Source organism: Cervus elaphus, chromosome 25 (genome assembly GCF_910594005.1).
Source record: "Cervus elaphus chromosome 25, mCerEla1.1, whole genome shotgun sequence".
Lineage (NCBI taxonomy): Eukaryota > Metazoa > Chordata > Mammalia > Artiodactyla > Cervidae > Cervus > Cervus elaphus.
In genome coordinates this window covers 27,748,608-27,773,461 of record NC_057839.1, presented here as the reverse complement: position 1 = coordinate 27,773,461, position 24,854 = coordinate 27,748,608, and the positions used below count along the sequence as shown (strand labels likewise).

General features: G+C 40.0%; 1 protein-coding gene and 1 long non-coding RNA gene across 2 annotated transcripts in view; both read right to left on the bottom strand.

Annotated features, from left to right (window-relative positions):
• Positions 1–24,854, bottom strand: part of ARL15 (ADP ribosylation factor like GTPase 15) — a 446,241-nt gene that overhangs the window by 219,266 nt on the left and 202,121 nt on the right. The gene's annotated exons all lie outside the window — the stretch shown is intronic.
• LOC122683968 lies at positions 18,654–24,139 on the bottom strand. Its single transcript, XR_006337881.1, has 3 exons — positions 24,129–24,139; positions 22,214–22,220; positions 18,654–18,783 (listed from the first exon to the last, which is right to left on the bottom strand). It is a non-coding gene; the product is annotated as an uncharacterized LOC122683968 (long non-coding RNA).

Below are 24,854 nucleotides of genomic sequence, written 5' to 3'. Positions count from 1 at the left end.
GTTTAATTTAAACAGAAAGCTATTAGCACAATTCCTTTATGTGTCAAAGTGCTAAAAACTCTATGATGAAGTAAAATCTTGGCCTTTGGCACATTTGCATAACTCCATTTGGCAAGAATCTGCCAGTCAATGCAGATTGACTGCATTTCGATCTCTGGGTCAGGAAGATCCCCTGGAAAAGGAAATGGCAACCCACTCCAGTATTCTTGCCTGGAAAATTCCACAGACAGAGGAGACTGGTGGGCTACAGTCCATAGAGTCCCAAAGAGTCAGATACGACTGAGCATGCATGCATACTCATGGCCTCAAGTGATATGGATATTCATAAAACAAGGCAGTAAGATTCTCATCAGCCAGGGCCATTGTGTTTCAAACATCTAGCACAATTTACAATTAAAAGTTTGATACAAGAATGAGGAAAATGAGGGAAGAAGGAAATGGAATTATATACTAATTAGGCTTCCAACTCTGAAGAAACTGGGGCCAAGAGAAGTGAAGTGACTAAGCTCCATTGATGTATACAGTAAATCAAAAACTTGAGATCTGCGTCTGAGTCAGTAGACAACTTGCTCAGGGAAGGCATGGGTATTTCCCACTATATCATGATGAATACTTCCTTTCCTTTGATTCATGAATAACAAGGGCAATTTTTGTGTGTGCATGCATGCATGCATGCGTGTGTGTATGGGGGTGGAGGAGTGGAGTTATATAACCAATACAAGTTATGAGTTATTTAACAAAAAATTGATATCAAGGAATTTCACCAATTTCATACTCTATAATCAAGTTCTAACTAGTTAAAAACTATATTTTAGTCATCTACAGAACATCTAGCTTCTATGGTGGATCTAGTGTGCTCAGAGTTAGGAATTCAGAGTAGAGACTGGAACTGGTGTGTACTGGCTGCTAAGAGTAAAATGTGTGTCTCTTCTCAAACTGTGTTCAGTGAAATCATTTTGGTAGCTTGGAAATGGACAGCGTAGCAGTATTTTCCCCAAGAAAAATCAGGAGAAGCTATCTGTCAGGTTTTTCCTTCCCCTGGAGAGCCAATTTACCATGGGATGACACTGAGAAGAGGAAAGATTATAAAGGGACATATTAGGGTTCTCTGGGAGTAAGGGATGAGTCATCTGTTCAGTCTGGGCAAGTCTTAAAAGAGTAATATCAATCAAATGGCTACCATTTATTAACCATTTCTACATTCCAGGCACAGAGCTAACTATTCTTGAAAAAACAGCTCAGGTAATTCTTACAACAAAATTTAAAAGGGAGTTGTAATTGACTTAGGCTTTGAAACTTATTTTGAGAGTCTAAAATCTGGGGTATTCATCATAATATTGTATAAAAATAACCAGGTAAACATTAAGATCAAGAGAATTTGATGTTGAATAACCTTAATTATCTAGACTAGAGATCTTTTTAAGAAAATTAGATATACCAAGGAACATTTCATGCAAAGATGGGCTCAATAAAGGACAGAAACGGTATGGACCTAACAGAAGCTGAAGACATTAAGAAGAGTTGGCAAGAATACACAGAAGACTATACAAAAAAGATCTTAATGACCCAGATAACCACGATGGTGTGATCAGTCACCTAAAGCCAGACAACCTGGAGTGTGAAGTCAAGTGGGCCTTAGGAAGCATCATCACAAACAAAACTAGTGGAGGTGATGGAATTCTAGCTGAGCTATTTAAAATCCTAAAAGATGATGCTGTACAAGCACTGACTCAATATGTCAGCAAATTTAGAAAACCCAGAAGTGGCCACAAGACTGGAAAGGTCAGTTTTCATTCCAATCCCAAAGAAAGGCAAGCCAAAGAGCGATCAAACTACCGCAGCTGCACTCATGTCACAGGCTAGCAAAGAAATGCTCAAATTTCTCCAAGCAAGGTTTCAACAGTACATGAACTGAGAACTTCCAGATATACAAGCTGGATTTCGAAAAGGCAGAGGAACCAGAGATCAAATTGCCAACATTTGATACATCATAGGAAAAGCAAGAGAATTCCAGAAAAACATCTGCTTCATGGACTATGCCAAAGCCTTTGACTGTGTGGATCACAACAAACTATGGAAAATTCTTCAAGAGATGGGAATAGCAGATCACCTTATTACCTGCCTCCAGAGAAATCAGTATGCAGGTCAAGAAGCAATAGCTAGAACTGGACATGGAATCAAGACTGCAGGGAGAAATATCAATAACCTCAGAGATGCAGGTTACACCATCTTTATGGCAGAAAGTGAAGAGGAACTAAAGAGCATTTGGTGAAAGTGAAAGAGGACAAACAGCTGGCTTAAAACTCAACATTCAAAAAACTAAGATCATGGCATCCAGTCCTATCATTTCATGGCAAACAGATGGGGATACAACTGAAACAGTGACTTTATTTTTTTTGGGCTCCAAAGTCACTGCAGATGGTGACTACAGCCATGCAATTAAAAAATGCTTGCTCCTCGAAAGAAAAGGTATGACCAACCTAGACAACCTACCAAAAAGCAGAGACATTACCGACAAGGGTCCGTCTAGTCAAAGCTATGGTTTTTCCAGTAGTCATGTATGGATGTGACAGTTGGACTATAAAGAAAGCTGAGTGCCGAAGAACTAATGCTTTTGAACTGTGGTGTTGGAGAAGACTCTTGAGAGTCCCTTGGACTGCAAGGAGTTTCAACCAGTCAAATCTAAAGAAAATCAGTCCTGAATATTCATTGGAAGGACTGATGTTGAAGCTGAAACTCCAATGCTTTGGCCACCTGATACGAAGAAATGACTCACTGGAAAAGACCTTGATGCTGGGGAAGATTGAAGACAGGAGAAGAGGACGACAGAGGATGGGATGGTTGGATGGCATCACCAACTTGATGGAGAAGAGTCTGAGAAAGGTCTGGGAGTTGGTGATAAACAGGGAAGCCTGGTGTGCTGCAGTCCATGGGGTTGCAAAGAGTTAGACAGGGCTAAGCTACTGAACCGAACTGAACTGAACCTTAAATATGCAAAGATAGAGGATACAAGCAGGGTTGATGCCTATCAGATATGGTCCAACCAAGAAAACAAAACAAGGAGAGGAAATTTAAGCTAGAGATTATTTAATTTAGGGAATTAGTTTCATAAGTGATGGTAGAACTAAGAAAACAATAGTGGCACTGAAATTAGCAAAATCTTAGGTCAAGTTCCCTACGTGCAGAACCTGAGATGTGTCTCTTACACACTTGAATATAGGCAGAGTTCTGTCAGGAGAAACTGGAGTGGAGGCAGAAAGGGACCATGCAAAGATATGGTTTCAGAAATCCAGCCTCAGCTTGATCCAATGAGGCGTTCTAGAGTGTGGACTGTACTGTGGAAGTCACCCAGTCCAAAAGGCAAGGGGGCTGGGCTGTTTTACCCCTGAATAGTCACTGGCTATGAGCCATCCCTAGGGAACAGAGAGGGTGGTGGGGCATGATCTCATAGATCTCCCCAATATGTTCGGTTGAGGCAATTACTGTCAGCCAAGGGCAGGCCTCTGGAGAAGGGTACAGGTGTGAGTCATTAGCAGCCAATACCCGCAGCAGCTGGGAGATGGAGGCACTGGCCCAATAAAGGAGATCTGGGTAGGATATCAACAGCATCTGCTACAGGCTACATCCAGACATTATCCATATGAGACAGAAACATCCATAAGCTTGAAGAACAAAAGTAGAGACAGTATTACCTTGTGGTAAATGTCTAAAACAACAAAAATGCTGTGTGTACATGTATCCATACACAAACTTTCTATAAATTTTACCAACAAAAATGATGTGTAGCACACAATTTTAATATAATAAGAATATATGCAAAATACCTTATCATAAGTTCTATAGAGCTCATTAGTGCTCACAGAATGCTTTCACTGATTTCACCAAACTTTTGTATCTATAGCCAACCAACAGCTGAGGTTGACCAACTACAGTCCTGAAATAAACATTGGTTGTATTAAGTGTTTACATGTATTAACTCATTAGCCATGATAGTCTTATGAAGTAGGTGCTTCTATCACTCTCATTTTATCAATAAGGAAATCAAGACACAAAACAATTATATAATGTGTCCAAGGCTAAACAACTAGGAATACATTTAGGTCTAGTGTGATTGAAATAGAAGGATCATTGACTACAAAAGTGACAAAGCCAAATAAAGAACTCTACTACCACATAAGCTAAGGCAGGGTGGGGAGGGGGAAGGAAATCTGTTAGAATAAAAGGTACCTCAGTGCTTATACATATTAATGCTCAGAGTGGGAACCTGTCCAAGAACATTTCCCAACCAATTAATTGAACGAATAGTATTATTAAGTGCCTATTCTATACAAGTCACTGAGCTACAACCTATAAGAAGTATTTAGAAAGCCATTATTCCTCTTAGCTCAAACCCTCAAAGCTTGTAAAGTAATCCTGATTACAAATGAGGCCTGTAACTGTAAGAGAGGAAGAAAACATGGCCATACAATTGAGGGTATCCAGGGGGTCAAGGGCTTCCCTGGTAGCTCAGCTGGTAAAGAACCTGCCTGCAATGCAGATTCCTGCGTCAGGTTCCTGGGCTTGATTCCTGGGTCAGGAAGATCCGCTGAAGAAGGGATAGGCTACCCACTCCAGTATTCTTTGACTTCCCTGGTGGCTCAGCTGGTAAAGAATCTGCCCAAAATGTGGTAGACCTGGGTTCGATCCCTGGTTTCAGAAGATTCTCTGGAGAAGGGAATGGCTACCTACTCCAGTATTCTGGCCTGGAGAATTCCATGGACTGTATAGTCCATGGGGTCACAAAGAGTCAGATACAACTGGGGAACTTTCACTTTCACTTCAGGGAGTCAAGTATAAGAAAAATAAAACCAGATGCATGTTTTAATGGAACTTGTCCAGTAGAAATACATAGGACATACTAGAACACCAACTTGTGAAGTCATCTCTTTCAACAAGAAAGTATTTTCATCTGTCACATTTAGGAGCACATAAGTCACCTAGTGAGATGAAATGACAACCCTAGGGCTGTCTTGGTAGATGAAACAAATCCAAAGACAAATACTATAACATTAAAAAATGTCCTGTGTATGACATAATATATGAATACATTATTATTAAAACTGAAAGGCCTTTTTCTGTAATCTTTAAGCCACATCTGCTCAACCTTAGCATTTCTGACTTTCATCACAAGCTCTCAGCTTGGAATTCTAAGTTTCATTTCAGCCTTCCACACAACAGCTTCAGTCAGTGGCAGCTTCAATATAGATCAGGGCCAGGGAAACCAGTACAGGGTGATGGGTGGGATACAGCTGGTTGGTCCAGCCAAGTGGCCTCAGTTCAGTTACCAGATTCAAAGAAGAAAAGGATGTGTCATCCACCCAGCTGCCAGGTGCTTTGAGATGTGAGCCTAACTAGGGAAATTCAGAACACCTATTTGACACCCACATCTCAGCATTCCTAACTCACAAACCAAATCTACACAGGGTAATGCACACAGGCCATAGTATCCAACAGCAGTCAGAGCCCACTCTTATTTTAATGAGTGGAAACTGCTTGCTCTGTGTCCCTGAAATTACAAATGTTATATAAAAAGGATAAATACCAAACTCAAACCTGTTCTATATTTTCTTCTTTTAAATTAAAAACTGAAGGAGTGGTCTAAACAGTAGAGGGATTGGGTGGAATATGTTGCCAAATATTCTCATTACCCAAGTCTGATACCACCTAACAGGGCTCTAAGGAAGCCTTGGGGATCTAAGTTAATTCTGAGAGCAATCAATCAGAACAGCCTGGTTCAAGGCATCATAACAAGAGAGAGAAGACAGGAGCATAAAGCCCTCCATGGCAGGTTCATTTGTATGGCACACCACGGACTTGTTCAATTAATTTCTCTAAAAGATATCAACCCTAAATATTCACTGGAAGGACTGATGCTGAAGCTGAAACTCCAATACTTTGGCCATCTGATGCAAAGAGCCAACTCACTGAAAAAGGCACTGATGCTGGCGAAGACTGAGGGCAGGAGGAGAAGGAGACAACAGAGGATGAGATGGTTAGATGGCATCACCGACTCAAAGGACATGAGTCTGAGCAAACTCCGGGAGATAGTAAAGGACAGGGAAGCCTGGCATGCTGCAGCACAACGCAACTTAACAATGGAACAACAAAAACAAGAGATACCTACTCAGCATCAGATACTAACTTAGGTGCTGGGGACACAAGAAGGAAACAAAACCTGATCAGACTTTCAGTCTTCATAGGACTCACATTCCAGCAAAGCCATTCTATCATTAAAGAGGTTAAAGATACCAGGGACTGGTACTCCCAGCCTCTCTCTCTTGCCGCATGGGCATATGATTCAGTTCTGGTGAAATGGGACTCAACAAAAGTCGGCTAGGAGCTTCTGGAAAGATTTTGCTCCTCAATAACAAGAATGATGTCCAAAGAGAGTTGTCTCTTTCTTCCAGTGTTTAGATTTCATTAGGTGGTTGGGTGATGCTTTGAATACTGCTAGCCTTCTAATCGGAGAAGGCAATGGCACCCCACTCCAGTACTCTTGCCTGGAAAATGCCATGGACGGAGGAGCCTGGTGGGCTGCAGTCCACGGGGTCGCTAAGAGTCGGAGACGACTGAGCGACTTCACTTTCACTTTTCACTTCCATGCACTGGAGAAGGAAATGGCAGCCCACTCCAGTGTTCTTGCCTGGAGGATCCCAGGGACGGGGGAGCCTGGTGGGCTGCCGTCTATGGGGTCGCACAGAGTCGGACATGACTGATGCGACTTAGCAGCAGCAGCCTTCTAACAGCTTTAAAGGAGACATACCACTATGTTGAAGAAGTCAGAATGGGAAGACAGAAAGAGCCTGGATCTCTGAACAGTGTTGAGCAGCAGAACCCATCCCCTAATTTAGGAGAAGTGCTCACTCTGTGAGCACACTAAACGCCAATTATTCAAACCAATTTTAGAAGACAATTTTGTTATTTGTAGCATCCCCTCCCCCACAAAAAAGTTTAGTTCCTTCATATTAAATTAAGAAGCTAGGGTTAGGTTAGGGTTAGGCTAGCTACATGTGGCTACTGAGCCCTTGCAATGTAGCCAGTGCAACTGGATAACCCAATTTTCTATATTATTTTAATTTATTTGGCTTTGCCCAGGGCACTCAGGCAGAGCAGGCTCTAGCAGCCAGAGAACATTCCTAGACAAAGAATTCCAGGAGGTTTAAGCTGTTGAAAAGTCAGTCTGGTGCTCATGGAAATGGGGTGATAGGGGACACCAACAAAGTTTCCCTCAGCTACCTCCCAAAATAGCTTATAAATGTCAATTTAGGCCATTTGACTAGCTATTTCCTCAGAAGCAGAAGTCGCCCCAAAATCATTATTATGTGTAAATAAACAACCAAGACTTGATTGACTCAATGTTCATTTATTTTCTAGCCAAAGAAGCAGCCATTCCTCAAGATATTTTCTAGAGGCTCAGGGAACAACATTCTTTTCATAATTATAAGATGTTCTTTGTTATTTTCACCACATTGACATTTTCACTAATGGTGCAAAACAAAGGAATAAATCTACAGGTATCCTATCATGATCAGAGGTACTGGCTGTAAACTAGTAGCCACTGTTTCCTTGACCACCATGTAGTTGCAGCTGGGATGGGGGTGGGGCAGCATGAGTTTCACTTAAATATGAACTAAATAAAGCAGTAAAAAGTCTTAATTCTGTCAAATTAGCTCTTAAAAATGCCAGTTTAAAAAAAAAATGAAATGAGAAGCAGACAAAAAGCATTTTTGCTACACACCAAAGCACATGGTTTGGAGGATAAGCATTGGTGTGACTGAACTGTGAGCTAAACTAGTTGTTCATAATTTCCTGGAATCACATTTTTACTTGAAGTTTCAACTGAAAAACTATGATTATATTCAGTCTTGAGTATCTGATAGACATTTTCTCAAAAATGATTCTGTAAGCTTGAAACTTGAAGAAAAACAACTGACAGTATTTGTTGTGAGTGGTAAAATTTGTTCTCAAGCCAAAACAAGAATTTTGGGAAAATGTGTCACAGAGATCTTGACAGCAACTCAATGAGAAGATTGATGATGATATTAATAGACAGATATTTATAATAAAACGTGTCAACATCTGAAAGATCTACCTATTAACTTATTAATCAATATTTCCCAAATGAAAAATGTACAATGTACAAAATCATGCATAGATAAAAAAACACACTCAAAGCACAAAACTGATCAATGGATGTAACATAACTGAATACAAAACATTCACTGAGATGGATTTTTCAGATACCACATTCCAAATGATGATTAAAAAATACAAAGTGAAACTTTTTTTGTTTTAGTTAAAGAATAAAATGGGAAAACTTAGTCAGACAGTCAGTTCACTCGCTCAGTTGTATCTGACTCTTTGCAACCCCATGGACTGCAGCACACCAGGCCTCCCTGTCCATCACCAACTCCCAGTTTACTCAAACTCATGTCAATTGAGTTGCTGATGCCATTCAATCATCTCATCCTCTGTCCTTCCCTTCTCCACCCACCTTCAATCATCCCCAGCATCAGGGTCATTTCAAATGAGTCAGTTCTTTATGTTAGGTGGCCAAAGTACTGGAGTTTCAGGTTCAACATCAGTCCTTCCAATGAATATTCAGGACTGATTTTCTTTAGATTTGACTAGTTGAAACTCCTTGCAGTCCAAGGGACTCTCAAGAGTCTTCTCCAACACCACAGTTCAAAAGCATCAATTCTTCGGTGCTTAGCATTCTTTATAGTCCAACTCTCACGTCCTAACATGACTATTGGAAAAACCATAGCTTTGACTAGACCTTTGTTGGCAAAGTAACGTCTCTGCTTTCTAATATGCTGTCTAGGTTGGTCATAACTTTCCTTCCAAGGAGTAAGCGTCTTTTAATTTCATGGCTGCAGTCATCATGTGCAGTGATTTTGCAGCCCCCAAAAATAAAGTCTATCACTGTTTCCCCATCTATTTGCCATGAACTGATGGGATCAGATGCCAGATCTTTCTTAGTTTTCTGAATGTTAATTTTTGAGCCAAGTTTTTCCCTCTCCTTTCACTTTCATCAAGAGGCTCTTTAGTACTTCTTTGCTTTCTGCCATAAGGGTGGTGTCACCTGCATATATGAGGTTATTGATATTTCTCCCACCAATCTTGATTCCAGCTTGTGCTTCATCCAGTTCAGCATTTGTCATGATATACCCCAGATATCAATTAAACAAGCAGGGAGGTAATATACAGCCTTGACATACTCCTTTCCCAATTTGGAACCAGTCTGTTGTTCCATGTCCAGTTCTAACTGTTGCTTCTTGACCTCCATACAGATTTCTCAGGAGGCAGGTCAGGTGGTCTGGTATTCCCATCTCTTTAAGAATTTTCTACAGTTTGTTGTAATCCACACAATGGCTTTGGCATAGTCAATAAAGCAGAAGTAGATGTTTTTCTGGAACTCTCCTACTTTTTCGATGAGCCAATGGATGTTGGCAATTTTGATCTCTGGTTCCTCTGCCTTTTCTAAATCCAGCTTGAATATCTGGAAGTTCACAGTTCACATACTGTTCAAGCCTTGCTTGGAGAATTTTGAGCGTTACTTTGCTAACATGAGAGATGAGTGCAATTGTGCAGTAGTTTGAGCATTCTTTGACATTGCCTTTCTTTGGGACTGGAATGAAAACTGACCTTTCCCAGTTCTGTGGCTACTGCTGAGTCTTCCAAATTTGCTGGCATACTCAGTGCAGCACTTTCACAGCATCATCTTTTAGGATTTGAAATAGCTCAACTGGAATTCCATCACTTCCACTAGCTTTGTTCATAATGATGCTTCCTTAGGTCCACTTGACTTTGCATTCCAGGATGTCTGGCTCTCGATCAGTGATCACACCATTGTGATTATCTGGGTCATGAAGATCATTTGTTAAAAAATTCCTGTGTTGTATCAAAGAAGACCATCAACAGTCATCCAAACAGGCTATTAAGATAGATCTCCCTTTATGGACTTATCTATGTGAGGCTAGAGTTTTTTCCACTCCAACAAACAGCAATAGATTAAATGTAGAAGCTGCTACAGGAATCCAGTCCTCTTTCATTAACTCAGACATTAAGGTGATTTGCCAATTTTCCAAATATTTCTGTTGGTTTTGAAAATTGTTAATTGACATTAAAACATTTCTTAATATTGATGACCTATAAAGGGTTTACTGTTACTTTTAAAGGAATTAAAAAAAATTTAATTTACCAGCTTTAGTTTTTACATAGTAAATATTGAAATATATAAGTATCAATACATGCACATAAGCTATAATATACAAACAAAAACTCTTTGAGGTCACAATAATTTAAGAAAACAAAGGGTCTAGGATCCCACAAAGGTTTCAAGAGTTATAGACTGCTGTTACTGCTGTTTAGTTGCTAAGTCATGTCCAATTCTTTGCGATTCTACTGACTGTGGCACACTAGGCTTTGCTGTCATTCACTGCCTTCCAGTGTTGGTTCAGTCATACTCATGTCCATCAAGTTGATGATACCATCCAACCATCTCATTCTCTGTCACCACCTTCTCCTGCCGACCTCAATCTTTCCCAGAATCAGGGTTTTTTAAAAAATAAGTCATCTCTTCATATCAGGTAGCCAAAATACTGGAGATTCAGCTGCAGCATTGGTTCTTCCAATGAATATTTAGGGTTAATTTCCTTTAGGATTGACTGGCTTGAACTCCTAGCAGTCCAAGGGACACTCAAGAGTCTTCTCCAGCACCACAATTCAAAAGCATCAATTCTTCAGTGCTCAGACTTCTTTATGGTCCAACTCTCACATCCATACATGACTACTGGAAAAACCACAGCTTTGACTATATGTACCTTCGTCAGCAAAGTGATTGATATCTCTGCTTTTTAATATGCTGTCTAGGTGTTTCATAGCTTTTCTTCGAAGGAGCATGTGTATTTAATTTCATGTCTGCTGATACAGTCCACAGTTATTTTGGAGTCCAAGAAAATAAAATCTGTCACTGTTTTCACTTCTTCCCCATCCATTTGCCATGAAATGACAGGACTGGATGACAAGATCTTTGTTTTTTGAATGTTGAGTTTTAAGCCAGATTTTTCATTCTCCTCTTTAACCCTCATCAAGCAACTCTTTGGTTCCTCTTTGCTTTCTGCTGTTAAGAGTGGTATCATCTGTATATCTGAGGTTGTTAATATTTCTCTCGGTAATCATGGTTCTGGTTTGTGATTCATCCTGCCAGGCATTTCTCATGATGTACTGCATGTAGAAGTTAAATAAGCAGGGTGACAGCCTTAACATACTCCTTTCCCAATTTTGAACGAGTGTGTTGTTCCATGACCGGTTCCAACTGTTGCTTCTTGACCTGCACACAGGTTTCTCAGGAGGCAGCTAAGGTGGTCTGGTATTTCCATTTCTTGAAGAATTTTCCACAGTTTGTTGTGATTCACAAGTCCAATGCTTTAGTGTAGTCAATGAAGCAGAAATAAGACTTGGAATTCCCTTGCTTTTTCTGTATCTAACGGATGTTGGCAATTTGATCTCTGGTTTCTCTGCCTTTTCTAAATCCAGCTTGTATTATCTGGAAGTTCTCAGTTCATGAACTGCTGAAGTCTAGCTTGAAGGATTTGGAGCTTTACTTTGCTAGCATGTGAAATGAGTGCAGTTGTACTATAATTTGAACATTCTTTGGCATTGTTCTTTCTTTCAGGCTAGAATGAAAACTGACCTTTCCTGGTCCTGTGGCCACTGCTGAGTTTTCTAAATTTGCTGGAATATTGAATGCAGCACTTTAACAGCATCATCTTTTAGGATTTGAAACAGCTCTGCTAGAATTCCATCACCTCCACTAGCTTTGTTGATAGTAATGCTTCCTAAGGCCCACTTGACTTCACACTCCAGGATATATGACTCTAGGTGAGTGACCACACCATCTTGGTTATCTGAGTCATTAAGACCTTTTTTGTATAGTTCATCTGTGTATTCTTGCCACTTTTTCTTAATATCTTCTCCTTCTGTTAGGTCCTATACCATGCCCATCTTTGCATTAAATATTCACTTGATATCTCCAATTTTCTTGAAGAGTTTTCCAGTCTTTCCCATTCTATTGTTTTCCTCTATTTCTTTGCATTGTTCACTTAATAAGTGAAGTGAAGTCGCTCAGTTGGGTCCAACTCTTTGAGACCTCATGGACTGTAGCCTACCAAGCTTCTCTGTCCATGGGATTTTCCAGGCAAGAGTACTGGAGTGGGTTGCCATTTCCTTCTCCAGGGGATCTTCCCAACTCAGGTATCGAAGCTGGGTCTCGGGCATTGCAGGCAGATGCTTTAACCTCTGAGCCATAGTTCTGTATGTTCACTTAAGAAGATTTTCTTATCTCTCCCTGCTATTCTCTGGAACTCTGCATTTTATTGTTATATTTTTCCCATTCTCCTTTGTTTTTCACTGCTCTTATCTTCTCAGCTATTTGTAAGGCCTTCTCAGACAAACACTTTGCCTTCTTGCATTTATTTTTCTGTGGAAAGGTTTTGGTCACTGCCTCCAGGACAATGTTATCAATCTCCATCTATAGTTCTTCAGGCATTCCACCAGACCTAATCCCTGAATCTACTTGGTATCTCCACTGTATAATCATATGGGATTTGATTTAGGTCATATATGAAGGGTCTAGTGGTTTTCCCTACTCTCTTAAATTTAAGTCTAAATTTTGCAATAAGGAGCTGATGATCTGAGCCGCAGTCATTTCCAGGTCTCGCTTTGCTGACTGTATAGAGTTTCTCCAACTTTGGCTGCAAAGAATATAATCAATCTAGTTTCAGTACTAAACATCTGATGATGTCCATGTATAGAGTCATCTCTTATGCTATTGGAAGAGGGTGTTTGCTATGACCAGTGTTCTCTTGGCAAAACTCAGTTAACATCTCCCCTGCTTCGTTTGGTACTCCAAGGCCAATCTTGCCTGATTCGCCAGGTATCTCTTGACTTCCTACTTTTGCATTCCAATCCCCTACAATGAAAGGACATTGCTTTTTGGTGTTAGGTGTAGAAGGTCTTGTAGGTTTTCATAGAACCATTCAACTTCAGCTTCTTTGGCATTAGTGGTTGGGGCACAGACTTGGATTATTGTGATGCTGAATGGTTTGCCTTGGAAACAAACAGAGACCATTCTGTCAATTTTGAGACTGTACCCAAATACTGCATTTCAGACTCTTTTGTTGACTATGAGAGCTTCAACATTACTTCTAAGGGATTCTTGCCCACATTAGTAGATATACTGGTCATTTGAATTAAATTTGCCCATTCAGTCCATTTTAGTTCAACTAACTCCTAAAATGTCAATGCTCACTTTTCCTGCTTACTTGACCATGTCCAACTTACCTTGATTCATGGACCTAACAAGTCCATTTCCTATGCAATATTGTTCTTTACAGAATCAAGACTACTTTCACCGCCACCATATCTGCTACCAAGCATCATTTCCGCTTTGGCCCAGTTTCTTCATTCTTTCTGGAGCAATATTTCAGCTCTTCCCCAGTAGCATATTGGACACCTACTGACCCGGGGAGTCTCATCTTACGGTGTCATCATGTCCTTTCACCTTTTCATACTGTTTATGGGGTTCTCAAGGCAAGAATACTGAAGTGGTTTGCCACTCCCTTCTTCAATGGACCATGTTTTGTCAGAACTCTCCACCATGACCCATCCATCTTGGGTGGACCCTTAACAGCATGGCTCAGAGCTTCACTGAGCTACCCAAGGCTGTGAGCCATGCGATCATTTTTGGTAGCTTCTTAGGATTGTGGTTTTCATTCTGGATTCTGTGGGATTGTAGTCCTTGCTTCTTTCTGCCTTCTGGATGAGGTTAAGAGGCTTGTGCAAGCTTCCTGATGAGAGGGCCTGGCTGTGGGGAACACTGGATCTTGATCTGATGGGCAGGGCCATGCTCACTCAGTTCAGTTTAGTCGATCAGTCATGTCTGACTCTTTGCAACCCCATGGACTGCAGCATGCCAGGCTTCCCAGTCCATCACCAACTCCCAGAGTTTACTCAAACTCATGCCCATTGAGTCGGTGATGCCATCCAACCATTTCATCCTGTCATCCCCTTCTCCTCACACCTTCAATCTTTCCCAGCATCATAGTCTTTTCAAATGAGTCAGCTCTTTGCATCAGGTGGCTGATGTATTGGATTTTCAGGTTCAACATCAGTCCTTCCAATGAATATTCAGGACTAATTTCCTTTAGGATGGACTAGTTGGATCTCCTTGCAGTCCAAGGGACTCTCGAGAGTCTTCTCCAACACCACAGTTCAAAAACATCAATTCTTCGGCGCTCAGCTTTCTTCACAGTCCAACTCTCACATCCATACATGACTATCGGAAAAACCATAGCCTTAACTAGATGGACCTTTGTTGGTAAAGTCTGTCTCTGCTTTTTAATATGCTTTCTAGGTTGGTCATAACTTTTCTTCCAAGGAGTAAGTGTCTTTTACTTTCATGGCTACAGTCACCATTTGCAGTGATTTTGGAGCCCCCCAAAAATAAAGTCTGCCACTATTTCTACTGTTTCTCCATCTACTGTCCATGAACTGATGGGACCAGATGCAATGATCTTTGTTTCTGAATGTTGACTTTTAAGCCAACTTTTTTACTCTCCTCTTTCACTTTCATCAAGAAGCTCTTTAGTTCTTCACATTCTGCCATAAGGGTGGTGTCATCTGAATATCTGAGGTTATTGATTTTTCTCCCGGCAATCTTGATTCCAGCTTGTGCTTCATCCAGTCCAGCGTTTCTCATGATGTAATCTGCATATGAGTCAAATAAGCAGGATGACAATATACAGCCTTGACGTACTCCTTTTCCTCCTTGGGACCAGGCTGTTGTTCCATGTCCAGTTCTAACTGTTGCTTCCTGACCTGCATACAAGTTTCTCAAGAGGCAAGTCAGGTGGTCTGGCATTCCCATCTCTTGAAAAATTTTCCACAGTTTATTGTGATCCACACAGTCAAAATCTTTGACACAGTCAATAAAGCAGAAGTAGATGTTTTTCTAGAACTCTCTTGCTTTTTCGATGATCCAGCAGATGTTGGCAATTTGATCTCTGGTTCCTCTGCCTTTTGTAAATCCAGCTTGAACATGTGGAAGTTGATGGTTCATGTGTTGTTGAAGCCTGGCTTGGAGAATTTTGAGCATTACTTTACTAGCCTGTGAAATGAGTTCAATTTGAGGTAGTTTGAGCATTCTTTGGGATTGCCTTTCTTAGGGATTGGAATGAAAACTGACCTTTTCCAGTCCCCTGGCCACTGTTGAGTTTTCCAAATTTGCTGACATATTGAATGCAGCACTTTCACAGCATCATCATTTAGGATTTGAAATAGCTCAACTGGAATTCCATCATCTTAACTAGCTTGGTTCGTAGTAATGCTTCCTAAGGTCCACTTGACTTCACATTCCAGGATGTCTGGCTCTAAGTGAGTGATCACACCATTGTGATTATCTGGGTCATGAAGATCTTTTTTGTATAGTTCTTCTGTGTATTCTTGCCATCTCTTCTTAATATCTTCTGGAAATAGGTCCATACCATTTCTCTGTCCTTTATTGAGCCCATCTTTGCATGAAATGTTCCCTTGGTATCTCTAATTTTCTTGAAGTCTAATTTTCTCTAGTCTTTCCCATTCTATTGTTTTCCTCTAATTCTTTGCATTGATCACTGAGGAAAGCTTTCTTATTTCTCCTTGCTATTCTTTGGAACTCTGCATTCAAATGGGTATATCTTTCCTTTTCTCCTTCACTTTTCGCTTCTCTTCTTTTCTCAGCTATTTTAAGGCCTCCTCTGACAGCCATTTTGCTTTTTTGCATTTCTTTTTCTTGGGGATGGTTTTGCTCCCTGTCTCCTGTACAATGTCACAAACGTCCGTCCATAGTTCATCAGGCACTCTATCAGATCTAGTCCCTTAAATCTGTTTCTCACTTCCACTGTATATCGTTAGGAATTTGATTAAGGTCATACCTGAATGGTCTAGTGGTTTTCCCTACTTTCTTCAATTTACATCTGAATTTGACAAAAAGGAGACCAGGATCTGAGCCACAGTCAGCTCCCAGTCTTGTTTTTGCTGAGTCTTATCGAGCTTCTCCACCTTTGGCTGCAAAGAATATAATCAATCTGATTATGGTGCTGACCATCTGGTGATGTCCATGTATAGAGTCTCCTCTTGTGTTGTTGAAAGAGGGTGTTTGCTATGACCAGTGCATTCTCTTGGCAAAACCCTATTAGCCTTTGCCCTGTTTCATTCTGTACTCCAAGGCCAAATTTGCCTGTTACTCCAGGTGTTTCTTGACTTCCTACTTTTGAATTCCAGTCCCCTATAATGAAAAGGACATCTTTTTTGGGTGTTAGTTCTAGATGGTCTTGTAGGTCTTCGTAGATCTGTTCAACTTCAGCTTCTTCAGCATTACTGGTCGGGCATAAACTTGCTTTATTGTGACACTGAATGGTTTGCCTTGAAAACAAAGAAATCATTCCATCATTTTTGAGATTGCATCCAAGTACTGCATTTCGGACTCTTTTGTTGACTATGATGGTTACTCCATGTCTTCTAAGGGATTCTTGTCCACAGTAGTAGATATAATGGTCAACTGAGTTAAATTCACCCATTCTAGTCCATTTTAATTTGCTGATTCCTAAAATGTCAGTGTTCACTCTTGCCATCTTCCGTTTGACCACTTCCAATTTGATTGGAAGCCTTGATTCATGGACCTAACATTCTAGGTTCCTATGCAATATTGCTCTTTACAACATCGGACCTTGCTTCCATCACCAGTCACATCCACAACTGGGTGTTGTTTTTGCTTTGGCTCCGTCTCTTCCTTCTTTCTGGAGTTATTTCTCCATGATCTCCAGAAGCATACTGGGCACCTACCGACCTGGGGAGTTCATCTTTCAGTGTCCTATCTTTTTGCCTTTTCATACTGTTCATGGGGTTCTCAAGGCAAGAATACTTAAGTGGTTTGCCATTCCCTTCTTCAGTAGACCACATTTTGTCAGAACTGTGCACCATGACCTGTCCGTCTTGGGTAACCCTACATGGCATGGCTCATAGTTTCATTGAGTCAGACAAGGCTGCTCAGTAAATCTTTAATCCAACAGTCTTCTGATGGGTGGGGCTGTGCTGCCTTCCTGTTACTTGTTTGGCCTGAGGCAACTCAGTCCTGGCGTCTCCTCGCTCTATGGTAGCGCTTTTGAAGGAAGACCTCCCAAAGGATATAGCCAACATGTGCCTCCCTGCACTACCACGGCTTGTGTCCCTGTCCCAGTGGCAGGGCACTGCCGACCCCCATCCCTGCAGTGGACCCTCAAACACTTACACATCTTTAATATTAAAAGAGATGAGTAAGATCTACTATAATTTGGCATAAATATAGAGTTGGCTTCAAAGAGAAATAAAGATGTTACACTGAATAATAATTTATTCTCCCCGACCATCTCTGTCCAAAGATAGGCCAACTAGAGCTGGGAGCAAAATCTCAAAATTAAGAGGTCCATATAGGAATCATACTAATCTCACTGGTCTCATTATGTTGGAATTCTAACCCAGTGGTCACATGCTTTGTGCTTAGAAAGATTCTCACAAAGAGTGTGACCCAGGAGATTCTGAGACAGGTGGTCCTCAGATTATCTTTCGCAAAAAAAAAAAAAAAAATGTAAACACTATACAAGCTGATACACCAATTGCCCTCTTTTTTCTTATCCTCAACAAACATCCTGGATGTCTGTGTTACTCTAAACACAATTTTACGTCATTACCTTCAATGTCAATTCCTAAAAACTGTACTTGAGGACTATGTTTGCTGTCTGATAGCTGCCCTGCTCCTATGTTCTTACTGTGGTTCACACTTTCTTCACTTTCTGTCTAGATCATCAGAATAGTATTCTAACTGGTCTCCTCACTTATGTCCTGGTGGTAATCAAATGAAATTACTAATACTCGTCCCGAAAGTTAGCTCAGATTATATCACCACTGTGCTCAAAAATATTAAATGTCTGTAACTTTAAATTCCCAAACTACTTGATTTAGCATTTACAGTTCTCTATGATCTGGCTTCAACTGGCCACTCCTATGTCATTTTTCTATTATTTGCCTATAAACCCCACAAACGCAATTTTTGCTCTCCTGAGCCAGATCCCAGCTTCGCAGCTTCACCCTGATTGTCTTACCCCTCTGCCTGGAGTTTCTGCCACATCAGTTCTCCCTTCAGCTCTCCTTCATTCAAATTGCTAAACTGTCAGGAAGCATTTAACAGGAGACTTTCTGTGTGCTGTTTTGGATCTGTCAGGAATCCTTTGGTCCTTATTAATTTCTGAATATTCAGGAATTAAGAGGAGAGGCACGCCTTTCCCAGGGCTGAGGAATCCAGGCATTTCCTTTGTTAGTTTCTCATTATGGTGATAAGTACCCTCTTCTCTCTTTAATAGGGATGGCCTTGTGTTTTGTAAGTCTGGAATTTTAATCTTTATCTTTGTTGAGAATAACTACCTTGTAAGACAGTATATATGTCCACACCATGTTGATTAAAAGATCTTTGCTCCATCAGAGTTTGGGTCCCCGTGTCTGTCTTTCTTTCTTTCTCTCTCTCTATCTCTCTCTACCTATTTCTGGCTAATTCCCTGGAGCGCGAAAGCCGGCTGCGTAACCCAGGGAATATTAGCCTCTTTCCTTCTTTCACTCTCTCATCATCGACTCCGGACCACCAGGTTCTGGCCTAATAAAGGACCAACACTAAACACCATTCAAGAGCCAGATATAATCACCTATTCCACCAAGCGTCCCACGATCTTTCAGCTGGAAATAACTTCTCCGAAAACTTGAGCTATTTCTCTTGTTTCTGCTCGTAACACTTCCACCCTGCAACACTGTTACCTCAAAGCATATATCATCTTCCTGCTTAGACTGAAAGAGCCACATGAAAGTTTTGTGCATTTATGTGACTCATTAACTCCATACTTTGACTTCATCCAACATGAAGACTTACATACAATGGACACCCAATCAGTATTTTTTCAGGGAATTGAGTAGTCTCTTATAAAATATTTATTCAGAATTTTCAAATGCAGAATGTAGAATTTACCTAAGAAAAATGCCATGATCTACAAATAATCTATCACTTTGGTTTTGTTGGTTTATAGTTATAAACATTAGCACGAAATGTTTATGTTTCTGGCACATACCCTCTTCTGCAGGAAAGTTCTCACCCACCATCTGATGTTAAAAACTTTTAAAAAAAATACATATACAACCAAACTTCACTTTGTTTATTGCCCAGTCTTTCTCAGAGTACTGTTTTAGTATCTGGAAATGTGAGGCCATGATGCAGCATGTGCTAAGGCACTGAACTAAAGCCATAAGAGCATTACTCTATGCTCACTGTGATCCTTCTTGATCCTATCCTATTTGAGATCCCTTTCTCTGTTCTGACGGTCAACAGAACCAGCAACCATGAGAAATTTAAAGTACGAAGAGAAAACACTATGAGGACAGTTCTTGGGAAAATGTTCCCTTCTGTGTTCCTGTACAAGCCAAAGGCTGACTCCCTAGAAGACCCAAAACCCCCAGGGTGAACACGATTTGCAAGGCTCCAAATAGAAAGCAGCAAATTCCTGGGCTATTGGCATAATACAAAAATTAAAGCACATTTGTAAATAGTATTTTGGAAATCTGGTGGCTGGACTAGAAAAGCTAGTATGGCAACAATTTTGTTGAAACTGCCATTGACCAAAGCAACCAATTGGGGAAAGCCAAAATAGGAATGTTCTGGCGGCAGTGGAAGATGTTTGTTACATACTCAGGGTGAAATATGATCCTGTAATACTGTGGAAATGCTATTGCATTCTAGCACAACTTGCTGTTTCACTCTTACCAGTATTTCTTTTTATTGCAGACTTTAACTTATCAACTGTGTGACAAAAATGACAGAGGTAACATGGGGCTCCAGATTAACACAAATTCACAGCCCACAGAAAAAGTTTAAAATCACAGAGGATGAGCCATTAGATAACAATAAATAATTAAGAGTCACAGATTATAAGCCTTGGCACTCAAACTTAGATTATCAGTTTCTCTAATGACAACTTCTCTATGATTAATTTGGCCCAAAACAAGTTATTACTATATAACCTACTCATGTAATAAAACCTTCAGGGAATTCTGCCTAGTCTACAATGCTTATTTGACCCCACCCACTTTTACCCTTTCTTGCCACACTCTGCCATTCTTGATGGTAATGCTTACCACAAATCACAAATCCTAAAGCTAAAGTTCTCCTTTGTGGACTATTCCCTTGGTTCTATTAGTTGAGACCTTACTGATTACAGAACGACAGCCAAAATCCATAAAATAGTGAACAAAGGGACAGCCTAGCGTTCAGGAGCATGACACCAATGTTTAACTTAATAATGCTCAAAAGATGACCCTTGACTTACTATGGTTAGACTTACACTTTTTCAATTTCATAATATTGTGACAATGATACACAGTCAGTAGAAATCATACTTTAATTTTAAATTCTGTGCTGTCCCTGGGCTGGTGACATGCCGTATGAGACTCCCTTCGTGAAACTGGGCAGCAGTAGTGAGCCTGGACTCCCAGTCAGAAGCATGATCAGGAGAGCAAACTGATACACTCACAACTATTCTGTACCCAGATGAGCATTCTGCTTTTCACTTTCAGTATAGTACCAAAAGTTACATGAGATGCTCAATACTTTATTATAAAATAAGCTTGTGTTGAGATGATTCTGCCCAACCCCAGGCTAATGTAAGTGTCTGAGTACATTTAAGGTAGGTAAGGCTAAGCTGTGCTGTTTGGTAGGTTAGGTATATAAAACGCATTTTTGACAATAGAATTTTCAATTTATGATGGGTTCATCAGGATATAACCCTTTGGTAAATTAAGGAAGCTCAGTACATTATAATTTGAACTATGTAATTAACAAAATAATGTGTTTTACAAATCATAAATAAATATGGACAGCTGTTAGCTTGGGGATCAGATATATTTCAAAACTTTCAGAAGGTTCCAATATTTTCAGACTTTTCGTACACAAGTTTCCCTGAAAACAAAGCAATGCACTGGCATTGGGTTCAATTCTGATAAGCAGGCCAGCTCTGATAGAGAGTACAACAGTAGAATAACTAACAGTATGGACTCTGTAGCTACTGGGTTTGAAACCCAGTTCTGCCACATGTCACCTCAGTGACCTTGGATAATCAGCTTGATTGTTCTAAGTCCTTCCCCTTTCAGTGAAAGGAGTCTAGAGATTAAATGAGATGACTCGTTTAGTACAGTGCTTGGAATATTCCCCATGTTCATTAAGTGTTAACTATTATTTTCTTATTATTATCTGGCCACCATTTGAGCCGGTACCTTATTGGAATACTGAACAAACCTTAGTTCTAAGATCTGGTAGTAAAAGCCTACGAGGTACTGAAAGAAATAGGCAGAAGAGGATAACAGATTTCTGTGTTGATATGTTTCTAATATATCCAATTTTATAAAAAATAAGCCAAGTTTTTACTGGGAATGCATACTTTCCTCTTTTCCAGTAACTTTTTAATTCTATATCTTACCCTTCCTGCAGCCCCTAGTACTTTCTATTCCTCAATTTCTTTCTCCCCCATGACTGTCCAGATTTCTTCTTCCCAAGGCCAAAATAGAGGTTTCTCCTGTTTAGATGAAAGTGCACATTCCTTCAGATTTTCAGCGCAACAGTGCGATTAATCAATTTAACATTAAGGGACACTCTCATATATTTTATGTGAAAAAAACCAAATTGATCACTAATACAAACTGAGCTCTTCTGTGAGACTTGATGTTGTCGGCAAGCCTGACATATGGAATACACACACACACACACACACACACACACACACACAGCTATCAGTACCCTATACATGTCCCTCCCTTTTGCTATAAAGGCACAGATGATCACAAATCACTGTCCTTTCCAGTGGCTCACGTGGCTGCACTAGTGAGAGCTCAAGAAGTGTGTATAAGTTAAGGGAAGGGCTGCTATTTGTAGCAAGTGCTACTTTTGACTTTGACAAGGACTCCTTTTAAATAAAATGTAGCTGGACTGTGAACAGGAACAAAAGCAAACAAATCTCAGCACAAAATGGACTCATTTTCCCTCAGGCATTCAACTATTTATAACCTTCTTTCTCACAGTTTTTCCACAGCTTTTATATACAGATACCAATTTCACCAGGTACTATGTCCATAGCTTGACACATCAACTTTGCTAAAAATCCCCAAGCTCCTTCTTGCTTGGCTGGTTCACCACTGTGTCTCCAAGGGTCCGTGCAGACTCTAGCACAGGGCAAGTACTCAGTATCTGTTGACTAAGTGAATTAATAAGGGAATGAGAATGAATATGTAGGTAATTTGCCCATGGATATTAGCAGTCTCATATTTCAATACAGTTTAAAACACCCTTCCTCGCTCCCTCCCTTCCTTTCATAATTCTTGTCTGAAATACTCATCTCTCTGAGCTTCTTTCTAAAGTAGAGCAGTCCCTTTTTGTCTCTTCTCTGAAATAGGCATGCCTTCTGTGCTTGGAACTGCCAGTGTAAAGGGGAAAGCAGTGATAGGATCATTCTACTCCAAACAACTTCAAATGAATGGTCTCTGTAACCAAAGCTGGGTGAATGAATCAATAATGTTATCTTAAGGTAATCAGACTTCATTTTTTATTAATACACAATTACTATATATTAAAACAAGAATAGCCCAGCACATCATATATATTATTAAACAGATTTCTTCACATGCAACTATATTAGTAAATCAATAATTGCGAACCTTCTGTCTTTGATGCTATGGCATGTCTCCAATTATGTTGAGAAGCAAGTGGTGCTCTCAAAATGAAATTAATTTTAATTAACTTTAAAATGTAAATGTGTATGGGAACAGAGGGTTACACAAAATGCAGTGTCACAACATAATAAAAAGATTAGGAATTAGTGCACTATTCAAAGGGAAGACAAAAGAGTCTGAAACATAGCCTGAAGCTGAGCATTTCATCTCTAAATGGTTTCCCATAAAGAATACACTCAAAAAAAAAAAGAGAGAGAGAGAGAGAAATAGTGCAATTTAAATAATCCTAAACCTACTAAGAGGGCTTCCACCTGCCAATGCAGGAGATGCAAGAGATGCGAGTTCAATCCCTAGGTCGGGAAAATCCCCTGGAGTAGGAAATGACAGCCTGCTCCAGTATCCTTGCCTGGAAAAATCCCATAGACAGAGGAGCCTGGTGGGCTACAGTCCACGGGGTCTCAAAGAGTCAGACAAGACTGAGCAAGCATGCATGCACACACACAAGCCTATTATATTCTATCTAGATTGGGATAGTTAAAGACTATATTTGCCAGAAAACAGACTACATGAAAAGAAATGTTTATTAGGTATCCATTATGGTCCCACATGCTGAATTTTCTAAAAGCTCTGATAGAGGTTGGGACTCACTTTTATAGGACTAATGAGGACATATCACTTCTTTCATGCTCTTCTTATTCTAGATAAGTGAAAACAATGAAAAGGGTAGACACACATAAAAGTACACTGATCTGACTGATAGGATCAGGATCCTTAAAAAAAAACAACTTATTTTCAACACATTTAATATAGACTAGTTGGTATGCTGAATAATGTCTCCTATAAGAAAATGGCAAAGCCATTTTTCAAATTAAAAAAAAAAAACGCACTGTCCATCTCACCTTGATTCTTTGGTTTGTATTCAAGATTTCTCTCTTCCTTAATTAGAAAAATGATGGTCTTGCTATAAACATCAAGAATCAGGTCATTTCATCAAATACACGCACACAGACACACACACACACACACTCAGTTTTAGTACACAAATCTATCTAAGGTCATACATCCTTATACATAATGGATGTTTAAGCAACTATGTCTGTACAACAATGGGAAGCATTAAGAGAAATGACCCATATTTTACATTTCCATAAATCCAGGGACCACATTTTCTCTCTTTTATACTTGCCATAATGAAGTCATAGGTACTCAATAAATGATTTTTGGCTTTACATAAGGAAAGCTCTGTTAGGAACAGCAGCATACAGTTGTCCCTACATCAACAGCCAAAGCCTTACAGAAACATTAATGGTAACCCTTTAATGTCTGTGGTAGGCAGCCTCCAAGATGAACCCTAGTGATCCCTACCTTCTGGTACTGTCTCATTTGTGTAATCACAGCTCCTGGAGTGTGGGCAGGTCTAGTGCTTCACTTCTAACCTACAGACTGTGGTAAAGGTGATGTGATGTCACCTCCATGATTAGAATACAAAATATCACTTTTGTCTTAATAGCAGATTAGTTCTCCTGCTTTCTTGCTTTGGACTCTTTAGTGAAGTAAACTGTCATGTCGGAGAGGCTCATGCAAGGAACTGAGGACATCCTCTGGCCTACAGGTGGCCAGAACTGAGACCCTTAGTCTAACCACATCCCAGGAACTGAAATCTGTAAACAAAATTCTAGCTTGGGGGAGGATCCTTTTATGACTCATATCCCATTATATGGATATACCATATTCTGTTTATCCATTCATCTGCTGTTAGATATTTTGGTTGCTCCTAACTTTTGGCTACTGTGAATGGCGCTGCCCTGAATGCTGATGTACACGTTTTTGTTTGAACACCTGTTTTCAATTCTTTTGAGTATATTCCTAGGAGTGGAATTGCTGGGTTTTATGGTAATTCTATGGTTAACTTACTGAGGAAAAAGTGTGGTTTTTTTTTTTTTTAAAGTCTCTAAGTAACAGACAACTAATGTGAAGTG